Source organism: Trachemys scripta, chromosome 1, assembly GCF_013100865.1.
Source record: "Trachemys scripta elegans isolate TJP31775 chromosome 1, CAS_Tse_1.0, whole genome shotgun sequence".
Taxonomy (NCBI): domain Eukaryota; kingdom Metazoa; phylum Chordata; order Testudines; family Emydidae; genus Trachemys; species Trachemys scripta.
Genome location: NC_048298.1, coordinates 7,458,880 through 7,472,510, shown reverse-complemented (window position 1 = coordinate 7,472,510; position 13,631 = coordinate 7,458,880). Strand labels below are relative to the sequence as shown.

Here is a 13,631-nt window from a genome sequence, read left to right as displayed (position 1 = left end):
TTGCTATCAAATATATGGGAAGGAATATTCAACTCCTGGACACAAGCTCATGAGAAAAAAATTGCTGATCACCATTTTCCCAGTGATGACCTATTTCTGGGGAGAGCAAAGTTTTGCTTATTCTTTGGATATCACTGAAGAATGTACTAGATGCCCCCAGAGCAGATAAAAATACATGCTCCCTAACCCAAAAACTTAAATAATATGACATGAGGCAATATTCGGGGTACGCAGCACAGAAGGGAATGTTTCAGATGAGGGGAAGAGACAGCGCATCCCAGGAAGGACAAGAAGATTGGTCTTATTCAAATGAAGATTAGCACTAGTATGATGGAGCTTGTTATTTTCAAAAAATTAGGTGACTTTGTTAGCTCTTTTCTTGTAAATGCCACAGCACAAGTGCGGCTACAGGAGGTATTTAAATGGGATGAGTAGGGACATTGTTGACCAATTCAAAGGACATTCTATATACTGGAACAGTACATGAACAGCTGTGCAAGAAATATTGCTCAAGCATGCAGGGGTGTAATCGGGAAGGCCAAAAAACAACTGGAGTTGCAGCTAGCAAGGGATGTGAAGGGTAACAAGAAGGGTTTCTACAGGTATGTTAGCAACAAGAAAAAGGTTAGGGAAAATGTGGGAGGGACCCTTAATGAATGGGGGAGGCAACCTAGTGACAGATGATGTGGAAAAAGCTGAAGTACTCAATGCTTTTTTTTGCCTCGGTCTTCACAGACAAGGTCAGCTCCCACACTACTGTCCTGGGCAACACAATATGGGGAGGAGGTGAGCAGCCCTCAGTGGTGAAAGAACAGGTTAAGGACTATTTAGAAAAGCTGGACATGCACAAGTCCATGGGTCCAGATCTAATGCATCTGAGGGTGCAGAGTAACCTAGACAAATTGAAGGATTGGGCCAAAAGAAATCTGATGAGGTTCAACAAGGACAAGTGCAGCAGAGTCGTGCACTTAGGACGGAAGAATCCCATGCACCGCTACAGGCTGGGGAACAACTGGCTAAGCAGCAGTTCTGCAGAAAAGGACCTGGGGATTACAGTGGATGGGAAGCTGGATATGAGTCAGCAGTGTGCCCTCATTGCCAAGAAAGCTAACCGCATACTGGGCTGCATTAGTAGGAGCATTGCCAGCAGATCGAGGGAAGTGGTCATTCCCCTCTATTCTGCATTGGTGAGGCCACATCTGGAGTACTGCACCCAATTTTGGGCCCCCCACTATAGAAAGGATGTGGACAAACTGGAGAGAGTCCAGCAGAGGGCAACGAAAATGATCAGGGGGCTGGGGCACATGACTTACAAGGAGAGGCTGAGGGAACTGGACTTGTTTAGTCTGCAGAAGAGAAGAGTGAGGGGGGATTTGATAGCTGCTTTCAACTACCTGAAGGGAGGATCCAAAGAGGATGGAGCTCGGCTGTTCTCAATGGTGGCAGATGACAGAACAAGGAGCAATGGTCTCAAGTTGCAGTGGGGGAGGTCTAGGTTGGATATTAGGAAACACTATTTCACTAGGAGGGTGGTGAAGCACTGGAATGGTTACCTAGGGCGGTGGCGGAATCTCCATCCTTAGAGGTTTTTAAGGCCCGGCTTGACAAAGCCCTGGCTGGGATGATTTAGTTGGGATCGGTCCTGCTTTGAGCAGGAGATTGGACTAGATGACCTCCTGAGGTCTCTTCCAACCCTAATCTTCTATGAAACAGACAAATGGAGTGCAGGGGAACATATGAAGACACAAGTCTGGGTAAGTAGGAAAGAAGAGGAGGAGTTCTGTAAAGAGTGGAAGGCAATGACTAGGGCCATGCCAAATTTACAACCATGAAAAATGTGTCACAGACCATGAAATCTGGTCTCCCCTGTGAAATCTAGTCTTTTGTGTTTTTACCCTATACTATACAGATTTCACAGGGGAAACCAACATTTCTCAAACTGGGGACCCTGACTCAAAAGGGAGTTGCGGAGGGGGGTGGGGAGGGGGAGGGAGGAAGAGAGTGTTGCAAGGTTATTTTTGCGGGGGAGGGTGTCGCAGTATTGCCACCCTTACTTCTGCACTGCCTTCAGAGCTGGGCAGCCGGTGAACAATGGCTGTTGGCCGGACGCCCAGCTCTGACAGCAGCACCCCACAAGCAGCAGCACAGACGTAAGGGTGGCAATACCATACCATGCCACCCTTTCTTCTACGCTGCTGCCTTCAGAGCTGGGTGGCCGGAAAGTGGCGGCTGCTGCTTACCGAGGGCCCAGCTCTGTGGGCAGCAGCACAGAAGTAAGGGTGGCAATACCATACCATGTCATGTCATCCTTACTTCTGTGCTGCTGCTGGCAGCTGCTCTTCCTTCAGAGCTAGGCTCCCAGCCAGCAGCCGCTGCTCTATGGCCGCCCAGCTCTGAAGGCAGCGCTGCCGCCAGCAGCAGTGCAGAAGTAAGGATAGCGAAACCCCCCACACACACACACAATAACCTTGCGACACCCTCCCCACGCCCCCAAGTCTTTTTTGGGTCAGGACCCCTACAATTATAACACTGTGAAATTTCAGATTTAAATAGCTGAAATCATAAAATTTACTATTTTTAAAACCCTATGACTGTGATTGACCAAAATGGACCGTGAATTTGGCAGGGCCCTAGCAATGACAGATTGAAGCTTGAACTTGATGGTGTAGAGAAGGGGGAGACAGAAGAGGGATTCAAAGGGAGAAGGATCACATGGTCAGAGAGACAAAGAATGCATGACCCTAGTATCTGCATTTTTGTACGCACTGCAGAGGGGTTATGTGGGTGTCATGGAAGCCAATGAGGAGGTGGTTACAGTAATCAAAATGGAAGATGAGGCTCTAGACAAGTAGCAATTGCAGAGTACTAGCAACTGAGTAACAGAAGAGTTTTGATCTTTAAAATTTTGTCAAGAAAGAAGGGGTAATATGAGGATACAGACTGAACGTGAGGCAGGAGTTAATGATATAAAAGGGAAAAATATTCACCTATAGTTCTGAAGAAAAGAGATCTTCAGGTAAACAGGACTCTCGTTTTTGATTCCACAGTGTACTCCAACTGTTGCTTTCATGCTGAATAAGCAAAAAGCTAGGGGTGAAAATCCTAGAGGAAAAGGTATCCTTAGATAAGTGATACCACTAAATTTTCTAGTGTATTTTGGTTTTTTAAATGGATATGGCTTGAGATACATGCTCATCGGTTTGTTGAGAGCACTGCTAAGTGAAAAGCCCTTAAACTCTAAGAGAGCTGATTATTTTCCTTAAAATCTTTCATTATCCAAGGTGAAAGGATTTTTTTAAAACCACAAGGCTTGGCAATTTTAAAAGCGAGAATGTTATTACTATATACAGTAGGGTACAGTATGTTTGGGAATGAGTCACTAGTACCACCTCCAAATGGTGCTCCATAGTAAAACATTTGAGATGCTTCCTTTTAGAAGCAGCAAGTAATATGGTTCCAGCTTCATGACAGCCCTCTCTCATTTGAAAGCCATGCCATGATAATTACCCACAGCAGAACCTTCTCCTCTGAAACCCTCAACACTTCACATCCCCTCCTGTGGCTAGCCAAAGGAATTTACCACATCCTCAGCACTCATTCCAGACTTCCCACTTTTCCCAGGCAATCTGTCAGTCTCTTCTTAAAAAACAAACAAAACGTGCACTCCATACACAGCATGTTGTGATAGTCTTACTAGGAGATATTCTTGGTTATGAGAATAATGCTACACTAGTAATAGTGCACATATGAATACCATGTCTTCCACAAAAAGAATGAACGTGTCTTTTTTGACAAATCCTCTCTCCTTTTGGAGGTGCTCTGAGTATCTCTTCATGGTATATGCTGACAACCAATAAAACTGTGGTCACAAATGGGAATGGGACACTTTAGTGAACGTAACAGTAACACCGAGTTATGGTGAATGTTCCCTACCAAGCCATTGGACAGAGACCCTAAACAGAACAGCTATCACAAGGGTGCTGGGTGACAACACAAAACCACTGTAACTAATATTGCCCCGTATTGTTTCCAAACTTTATCTAATTTTCCACTCTGAACACAGCTAAGAACCTTTACTTCTACTCTGTTGTAAGTAATCATAAATTATTGTCACTGATCATATTTAAAAAAAAAATAGCTTCGCCCTGTCTACGATAAGTAATCACATTCTGCTTTGGGCTATGTAGCTTACTTCAAATTATTTCTGAATCATCTACAAAGACACATTTTTCTATTAAAATGATGAATGGGATAAATGAGGTATGTAATAAATACTCATTTGTAAACAGACTTCTGTTCTCTCGAAGACAACACCTTACCTCACTGTGTACATCTTCCCTCGGGTATTTTCTAGTGACATCACTACTCTAAAATATGGTTAGTATAGGACTGTTAGGAAAGAGCAAGAACAGTCAGAATATAATCTCTTTATGGAAAACAGGGAACCTCCTCTTAGTAAAGCTAACAAACTGAGGACAGGTAAAACAGGCCACTAAAGCAAAAGGTCATTGCACAGAAAGTATATAGGGTGACTTAGAGCAATCACCCAAGGATGAAGGGGAGAACATCTGAATAGTTAAGTCACACGAGAGGAAGACATTCTCTTTGAATAAAACGTATTCATTTGTGACAAATGGGTCAAATTCATTCCTAATGTAACTCCACCAATCTCAGTGATGGTAAATCAAGGGAAGTATGTGGTCTATTGATTTCAGTGTTCAGAGTAAAAAGGGAAGCATTATATATCTCACATCTGATTTTGCTGGGCAAAAATATCCAATAAACTGATTAGTGCACTCACTTAAAAGTAATATTTTTTTTTGCCATTTAATAGAAGGAAGTTTTTTACCATATAGATTTTTTTAAAATAAAGAGAAAAAATATGAGACTTTTTAGCATAAAAACATTTATAAAATTTAAACAAAGATTTAATTAAGTAAACTTGCTCCCATTTTACCATTGGGACAATACATAATGGCAACTTTTAAAATATATAAAAGTATGGATGAAGATCCATAATGATAATGAAAATCAACTTTTAATGTTATGGTTAAAGCAAATGGACAGAACAATATTTCTCTACTCTTCAACATGAAATGAGACTAGAATGTCACTGGCAGCTCAGTAAAACTGTTTTCCAACATGTAAGGTCTTAATGACAGCTCATTTCAGTCCAGGTAGTGAAGCAAATATGTTAACGGTAAATGCCAGGTCATTATAAGGAAATGGAAATATGCACTTTGGTTATCTATAGATTTTTTCCTCCATGCTGTCCCTATCTCACCCTGACACTCATGATTCGAGTGATGGAATGTCAATAAGCTATTTATGGCAAAGTTACCACATGTAAAACGCCACAACAAGAAAAAGCCCATTTGGTCTGCACACAATTTTGAGATGAAGAAAAAGTTTTTAAAACACAGGCTTCCAAAAATAAAAGTTTTCATAGGATGAGAAGTCTGCCACTAAGAATGCTAATTTAGAATTCTCAGAGCATCCCAAACCACTACACTAGGACCTCAGCTACAAAAGCACTTGCCAGGAAAAACAACACCAATGCCAATATTAAGTTTGTTGAGATTAAAATCAAAGATAGACAATTAAGTCTTTCCTCGGGAACACCACCCATGGGGAACGGATGAGGGAATGACAAACAAGACGGTATGGCAGAAAACTATTATTTGGACGTTTTATCCTTCATTTTGTTCAGTATTTAGATCTCTAGAGAGAAAAGCCATAAAACACATAATACAGAATTAATTATATATCCTTACAAACCTATCACCACAGTAAGCGGACCCTTCAGACTAATACAGGCACTTCCTTAATATGATTCTGATACAGGCAATTTATTTTGCACATTGGTGAAAACAATCCCAACACAATTTTCACACAGTGAAGCTACATTAGCACTTCCAGCTGTAAAACTTTTGTCAGTCAGTGGTGTGAAAACACACACCCCTGGCCGACATAAGTTATACTGACATAAGTGTCTGTGTGGACAGCGCTGTGTCAGGGGGAGAGTGTCTCCTGCCAACATAGCTACCGCTTCTCATTGGAGGTGGTTTAATTATGCCAACAGGAGAGCTCTCTACTGTCAGCACAGAGTGGCTACACAGGAGATCTTATAGCGGCACAGCTGAATTGGTACAGATGTGGGTATGACTAAGGGTCACACAGATCCTAAATGTGGGTATTACTAAGCGTCACAGCTGCACACTAAGCAGTGTGGCCAACTTTCACGATTTTGTCATGAGCCTCATGATTGCTGTTTGACTTAAAGTGCAAGCTCCTGGAGTCAAGAGGATATGTGATGATTTCAGCCTTCATTCTTAAAGAAAAAGTAAGTTTCTAGCCCTCGTGGCTGTGGAGAAAGCTTCAAAATGTGACCCTCATGCACCCTAAAGGCTCAAAAAGCAGAAGGTTATTAAAAAGAATACCAAATCTATTATTTTTACATAATCTCATGATTTTTGGTGAGCCTGATACATGACTTTTGAACATGTGCAATACTGCACTAAGGAAAGATAGGTTTAGGCTAGGTATGAATGGCTTTTAATGCAGATCACTGGAGTTTGGAAGAGACTGCCAAAGGGATCTACAGCAACTAGATTTAGCACTTGCACAGCACTTTTCAAATGTGAACAAGATGAATCAAATCCTGCGAGGTGGGTAAGTACTGTCCTTGTTTTACAGATGGCCCACCCCGTCATCACATGGGTTGGAGGAGGGGCAAGAGAAACTTTCACTGAAGTAGTAGCAGCAGCTGCTAAGCAGTTAGTGAGGAGCAGCATGGAGCAATCCAGCCAGGACCTTCCCGGTTGGACACAGTTTGGACCCAGGTCTAAAGAGAAGATCCCGCCCTTCTACACAGAAGAGTTATCTTTGCCTCATGCATCTGTAACGCCGACCCACACCGGGATGTCAGCAGCAGGGATCAAACTTTGGACCTCTGAAGCTAAATATATGACCTTCTTCCGTATAAGCTAAAAGACACATCTCTTAGCCCAGGCTGGACCACGCTCATCAATCTCTAGCTGGCCTAACCACAATGTGAGGGGAACAGAGCACCACTCCCAGGAAGCACGGGTTACATATTTAAGGCCTCCGCCAACCATATGTAGGGCCCTACCAAATTCACAGTCCATTTTGATCAATTTCACAGTCAGAGGGTTTTAAAATCGGTCAATTTCATGTTTTCAGATGCTTACATCTAAAATTTCACAGCTGTTGTAACCACAGGGGTCCCGACCCAAAAAGGGGTTGTCCCAGGATTGCCACCTTCACTTCTGTGCTGCCTTCAGAGGCAACAGCCAAGGAGCTCCCTGCAGCCAGGGGAAGACTCCAGGAGATGGAGGTGGATCTGATTTCCCCCATGCTGCTGGGAGCCTTCAGAGCTGGCAGTAGCCAGGGAGCTTCCTGCAGCTGGGGGAGATACCCGGAGGTGCGTCTGAGCTCCCTGCGAGAGCGGCTGTGCAAGGGAAGAGGAAGTCCCGTTCCTCCCCAGCCCAGTGGGCTAGCAGCTGGAGCCCAGGGAACGGTAGGAGCCCCCAGCTGGGTGCCCCCTGCTCTGCCCCTCCAATAGCTAGATTTCACAGGGGAGATCCGATTTCACAGTCCATGATGTGTATTTCACAGCCATTAATTTGGTAGGACCCTAGTCATATGGACTGGGAAGGTACTGAGGGAAAACTACTTCAGTAGTAACACATCAGAACCAAAGGAGCACCAGGGCCTTCTAAAGACTCAGGATTTCAGTGATCATAGAATCATAGAATATCAGGGCTGGAAGAGACCTCAGGAGGTCATCTAGTCCAACCCCCTGCTCAAAGCAGGACCAATCCCCAACTAAATCATCCCAGCCAGGGCTTCATCAAACCTGACCTTAAAAACCTTTAAGGAAGGAGATTCCACCACCTCACTAAGTAACCCATTCCAGTGCTTCACCACCCTCCTAGTGAAAAAGTTTTTCCTAATATCCATCTAAACCTCCCCCACTGCAACTTAACACCATTGTTCCCTGTTCTGTCATCTGGTACCACTGAGAACAGTCTAGAATAGATCCATCCTCTTTGGAACCCCCTTTCAAGTAGTTGAAAGCAGCTATCAAATCCCCCCTCATTCTTCTCTTCTGCAGACTAAATAATCCCAGTTCCCTCAGCCTCCCCTCATAAGTCATGTGCTCCAGCCCCCTAATCATTTTTGTTGCCCTCCGCTGGACTCTTTCCAATTTTTCCACATCCTTCTTGTAATGTGGGGCCCAAAACTGGACACCATACTCCAGATGAGGCCTCACCAATGCCGAATAGACTCATAGAATAGCAGGGTTGGAAGGGACCTCAGGAGGTCATCTAGTCCAACTCCCTGCTCAAAGCAGGACCAATCCCCAGACAGATTTTTGCCCCAGATCCCTAAATGGCCCCCTCAAGGATTGAACTCACAACCCTGGTTTAGCAGGCCAATGCTCAAACCACTGAGCTATCCCTCCCCCAGACAGTCCCTCAATCTGCTGGCAATGCCCCTATTTACACAGCCCAGAAGGCCGTTAGTCTTCTTGGCAACAAGGACACACTGTTGACTCATATCCAGCTTCTCGTCCACTGTACCTCCTAGGTCCTTTTCTGCAGAACTGCTGCCTAGCCACTCGGTCCCTAGTCTGTAGCAGTGCATGGGATTCTTCCATCCATGACAGTACTCCAGTCATGTGATTTATCCCTCCAGGTCTCTGTTATTCCAATCACATCCTAATTCCATGATTGTGCCAGGACTTCCAGTTCTCCCTGCTTGTTTCCCAGGCTTCTTGCATTTGTGTACAGGCACTTAAGATAACTCGCTGATCATCCTGCTTTCTCCCTTCCTGCGCTCTCCTGCTCGTGCTTTCTCCCGGCATCCCACTTCCCCACTTACCTCAGGGCTTTGGTCTCCTTCCCCCAGTGAACCTAGTTTAAAGCCCTCCTCACTAGGTTAGCCAGCCTGCTTGCAAAGATGCTCTTCCCTCTCTTCATTAAGTGGAGCCCGTCTCTGCCTAGCACTCCTTCTTGGAACACCATCCTATGGTCAAAGAATCCAAAGCCTTCTCTCCCGACACCAGCTGCGTAGCCATTCATTGACTTCCACGATTCGACGGTCTCTACTTGGGCCTTTTCCTTCCACAGGGAGGATGGACGAGAACACCACTTGCGCTTCAAATTCCTTTATCCTTCTTCCCAGAGCCATGTAGTCTGCAGTGATCCGCTCAAGGTCATTCTTGGCAGTATCATTAGTGCCCACGTGGAGAAGCAGGAAGGGGTAGCGATCCGAGGGCTTGATGAGTCTTGGCAGTCTCTCTGTCACATAGTGAATCCTAGCTCCTGGCAAGCAGCACACTTCTTGGTTTTCCCGATCAGGACGACAGATAGATGACTCAGTCCCTCTGAGGAGAGAGTCCCCGACCACCACCACCTGCCTCCTTCTCTTGGGAGTGGTGGTCGTGGAACCCCCATCCTTAGGATAGTGCATCTCATGCCTTCCAATCGGTGGAGTCTCCTTCTGCTCCCTTCCCTCAGATGTATCATCTAGTCCACTCTCCGCATTAGTACCTGTGGAGAGAACATGAAAACCGTTGCTCACCTGTATCTGCATTGCTGGTACATGGACGCTCCTCTTTCTTCTTCTGGAGGTCACATGCTGCCAAATTTCATCACAGTCCTTCTGTCCCCGCTGCACAGCCTGCTCTGATTCTTCAGAATGTTGTGCCCATAGAAACATATTCTGATGTTATAATCTCGTTTCGTATTTGCACTTAGAACCAGCCACTGGGGTCAAAACACTCTTCTAGCCCCAAGAACATCCGAGGAAACAAAAGGAGACTTCTCTTCCCTGCCCTGCCCCCTTCACACCCTTCTGCCCCCACCAAGGGGAAAAAAGTCCCAAAGCAGAGGGGAATTTGGGGAAGAGGAGAGGTAAGGTCCTGGATGTTGGAGGAAGACATTTTAAGAACAAAGTTAGCAATGCTGGAGGGTGGCATTAATGTTAATGTTAGAGCACAGGTTTAAATAGGGGATTTGCAAAGGATAATTTTTTAAAAAGTTCTCCAACTGTCCACAAAGCAAGTCTGAGTAACCACATGAGACTACATCGCCATGGATTTATTACCATCTTCCTCTTCCTCCCTTCTCTCCAATTGTTTGCTGTAGTCATCTGTTGCATCTTGTATTAATTAGATCATAAGCTCTTCAAGGCAGGGTTTAATGTTTTCCCATGTGCTTGTATAGTACCTAGCACAATTGACCCCTATCACTGGGGACCGGGGGGGGGGCCTTTGGGTGCTACCACAATACAGAATATTAAAACAACGGAAGAGAGAGGTTAACTGGCCAAAAATTACAGACACAGCACTCAGAAATCCCTTTTCTGTGGAAGTATAAACAGCAGAAGTATTATCATTTAAAAATGGATACATTATTTAACATTGTGATACAAGGACCTCTTCAATGCCAACCATCAGATGGCAAGGAGTATAGAGAGATACAAGGATTCCTTGGATTCACCAAAACAATGTCGCAAAGGTCTCTAATGAAAGCCTATGTCACACTGATCATCATAATCATTGTGAGATGTTTGTATAAAAAATATGTGAAGAGTTATATATACACACACACACAAAATTATCATCTCTTGCTCTGTGAGTTAAGACAGGTCACCAAAAGGAAATCCACATACTCCTGGCTGGGTAGGGGCGGACAAGTGCTTATCTCACCCTGCTTGGTCATATGCAAATTGAGTATTGTATCGGTCACAACGAACGCCCATTTACAATCTGAGTAAAATGCTAATATATTGGGCGGGAACTAGAGGGAAAAACAAAAACTGCAGGAATTATCCTGTTAGGAGTAAGACAATGAACTTTTGAAACTATATTTGGGGTACAGATGAACCCCCTAGGTATTCTCTCAATCTGTGAGGAAAAGATGTCAGTAATCTTATGAGAAGGGGTTTCAACAAAAATGGTTGAAAATGCTGGGGAAAGAACTTGATTTCCTCTATCATAACGATAACATTTTTCTTTAAACTATTAAAACAATTAAGGATCAGTAATGGACATTCATTTTTTATAACACCATAGGCATGTGCAATGATTTACAAATAATAATATGAAAAGACTTCTCCCATGGCTCTTACACTCCAGATCAAGGTAAAGAAAAGATAAAAAGAAGTGTTAAACTACATGTATAGTGTCAGAGGTTTTCATGTGACTTTAAGGCAGGGGCCATATTTATGTGTCTGCAGCAAAGAGATTATAATTTAATTTGGATGAATGGTAATACCAACATTTAAATATGAGGTGTGAGAGACGGAGCCAACAGAGTAAACTGACCAGCAGCAAAGAGAGTAATGGCCTTTAAAAAAATTTAAAGGACAGTGAGTATTACTTGGTACCTGAGAACACAGCAGGTTGCCCATAGCCACACATTTAGACAGTTTACATTTATTTAGATTAACTGTTATGTTATATTATATAGATTAATTAGATTATCAGGGAACTAGAACAGATCAATAGCTGCTTTGTTTCTTAATAAAGTTTGAAAAATGGCAAAGTTGACACCTGACAGTATTTTGGTAAATGAATGAATTACAATAGTAACAATAACAATTTAGCACTAACATAGCACTTTTCACGCAAAGGTCTCTCAACATGATTCAAAAATTTACAGATTGAAAAATTAAGGTGCAGAGAAGTTACCTGACTTGCCCAAATCACACAGCAAGCCACTGGCAGAGAATTCAGAGAGTTGACTTCTGTTCCCAAGCACAAAATCTGTGCCACAGCCAATTGGATAGGCTGCCTCTACATGCAAGACATGTGTTGTACACACCATAGGACCATCCCAAATTCCAGGCAATGGTGCCCGCACCACCATAAGGCAGTGAGATTTTCTGAATGAAGGTCCACATGAAAAAAGATTGCATTATTCCATTCCCTCCCTCCCTAACAAATGATGCATGCATCTTCCTCTGCAGCTACATCTCAGCTTGAAACAAATCCTCGCCCTCCAGCCAGTAAATACAAAATTAATCAACAATGAGTTCTTGATTGTTTCACTAGGCAGATGTGGCTGATGCATTCTAGGCTAAGTGAAACCTAAGAATGAAAAGTGACATTTCTGCAAAATAACCTGTTTTTTAAATTTGTAATAAGAAAAAGCCTCAGTGTTCAGAATGTTCAGAGAAAATAGGCCTTTTTCCACATGCAGGTATCAGGTTTTGTTTGTTTTTTGCAGGTCGGAAGGGTGATGTCTCTCTCTCAACAGGATGAATAAATGAATTACAGAACCAAATAAGTTAAGAAAAACAAAAAGCCGGTTAAGCCCATACAAAACTTTGTTCAAAGCCTCCAAAGCTTTGTTCATCTAGGATAACAAAAATCTCTTGGTTTATGCAAGGTTGCAGACAATCTACTCCAACTGGCAATGCATGTTACATGGGTTGAACATGAATGTGTGTATTTTAGCTGCACTTTAAGGTTCTCAAACATGTGCTGACCATCTTTTTTATAGTTCTCAGAAAGGGAAAGTGTCCAGGGTTATTTTTGAAGATTATGCATGTACTTATTTCTACTCACATGAGCTGTCCCTTTGATTTCAATGGGAATGCTCATATGAGTGAAGTTAACCAAATGCATAACTGTTTGCAAGATAGAGCCTTAGATTTTTCCAGCTGGCAAACACCCATTTGTTCATTGCTTATACTCAATTTTTTTTTTTTTAAGCAGCAAAATGGTGCTTTCAAGCCTCAAAGAATTATCATGGGGACTTCTTCCTGAGAACTACAAAAGCAACTGCAGTGATTGATGTGGGAAGCTACAAATCCGCCATACATTTGAAATGGACAGCAATCTAAGGTGTCAATTTTCAGAGAAAAACAGCCTGCTATATTTTACAACTTGGATGTCATCAGAGAGGTTTTATATATCAGTTCTGATGAAATACGGTTCTTCAATACAGACTTTTTCAATAAGCTGGTATTGAAGTTTGGAGCATAACCATAAAAAAAAAAAATCACACACACCTATATAAACATGCTATTTTGGTCTCCATTATAAGTTGGAGGGGAAAAAAGAAAAACTATCTTAGGACAGAGGTGCCGTCTTTCCGAGTTTCCTGGGGTTGCTTGACCCCCACTCTGCCACAGGCACTTCCCCCACTCCACCCCTTCCCCCCACCCACTCCCCCAGCGCGCCCTGCCCTTGCTCCTCCCCCTCCCCACCAGCGCCTCCTGCACGCCACAAAGCAGCTTATCGTGGCAGGCAGGAGGAACTGGGAGGGAGAGGGAGGAGCTCATTGGTGGGGCCACCATCAGGCAGGAGGCACTGGAGGGGGGGGGAGGAGCTGATGGGGAGAGCTGCCAGTGGGTGCGGAGCACCCACTATTTTTTTCCCATGTGTGCTCCAGCCCCGGAGCACCCACGGAGTCGGCATCTATGTCTTTGGAAAATTCTTTAAATCAGTCAATTTTTAACCAACAACACTGTTCATTTACCCTTATTAATACACATTTACATATATATGTTTGTGACAAAGTATTCAGTAATTTAATATCACATAATCTAACCAGATCTCTGAACACTTAAATACTGAAAATGAATCAGGCTAG

The 13,631-nt window shown here is 43.5% G+C and overlaps 1 protein-coding gene across 2 annotated transcripts in view; it reads right to left on the bottom strand.

Annotated features, from left to right (window-relative positions):
• Positions 1 to 13,631, bottom strand: part of CHCHD3 (coiled-coil-helix-coiled-coil-helix domain containing 3) — a 260,404-nt gene that overhangs the window by 160,091 nt on the left and 86,682 nt on the right. The window lies entirely within an intron of this gene.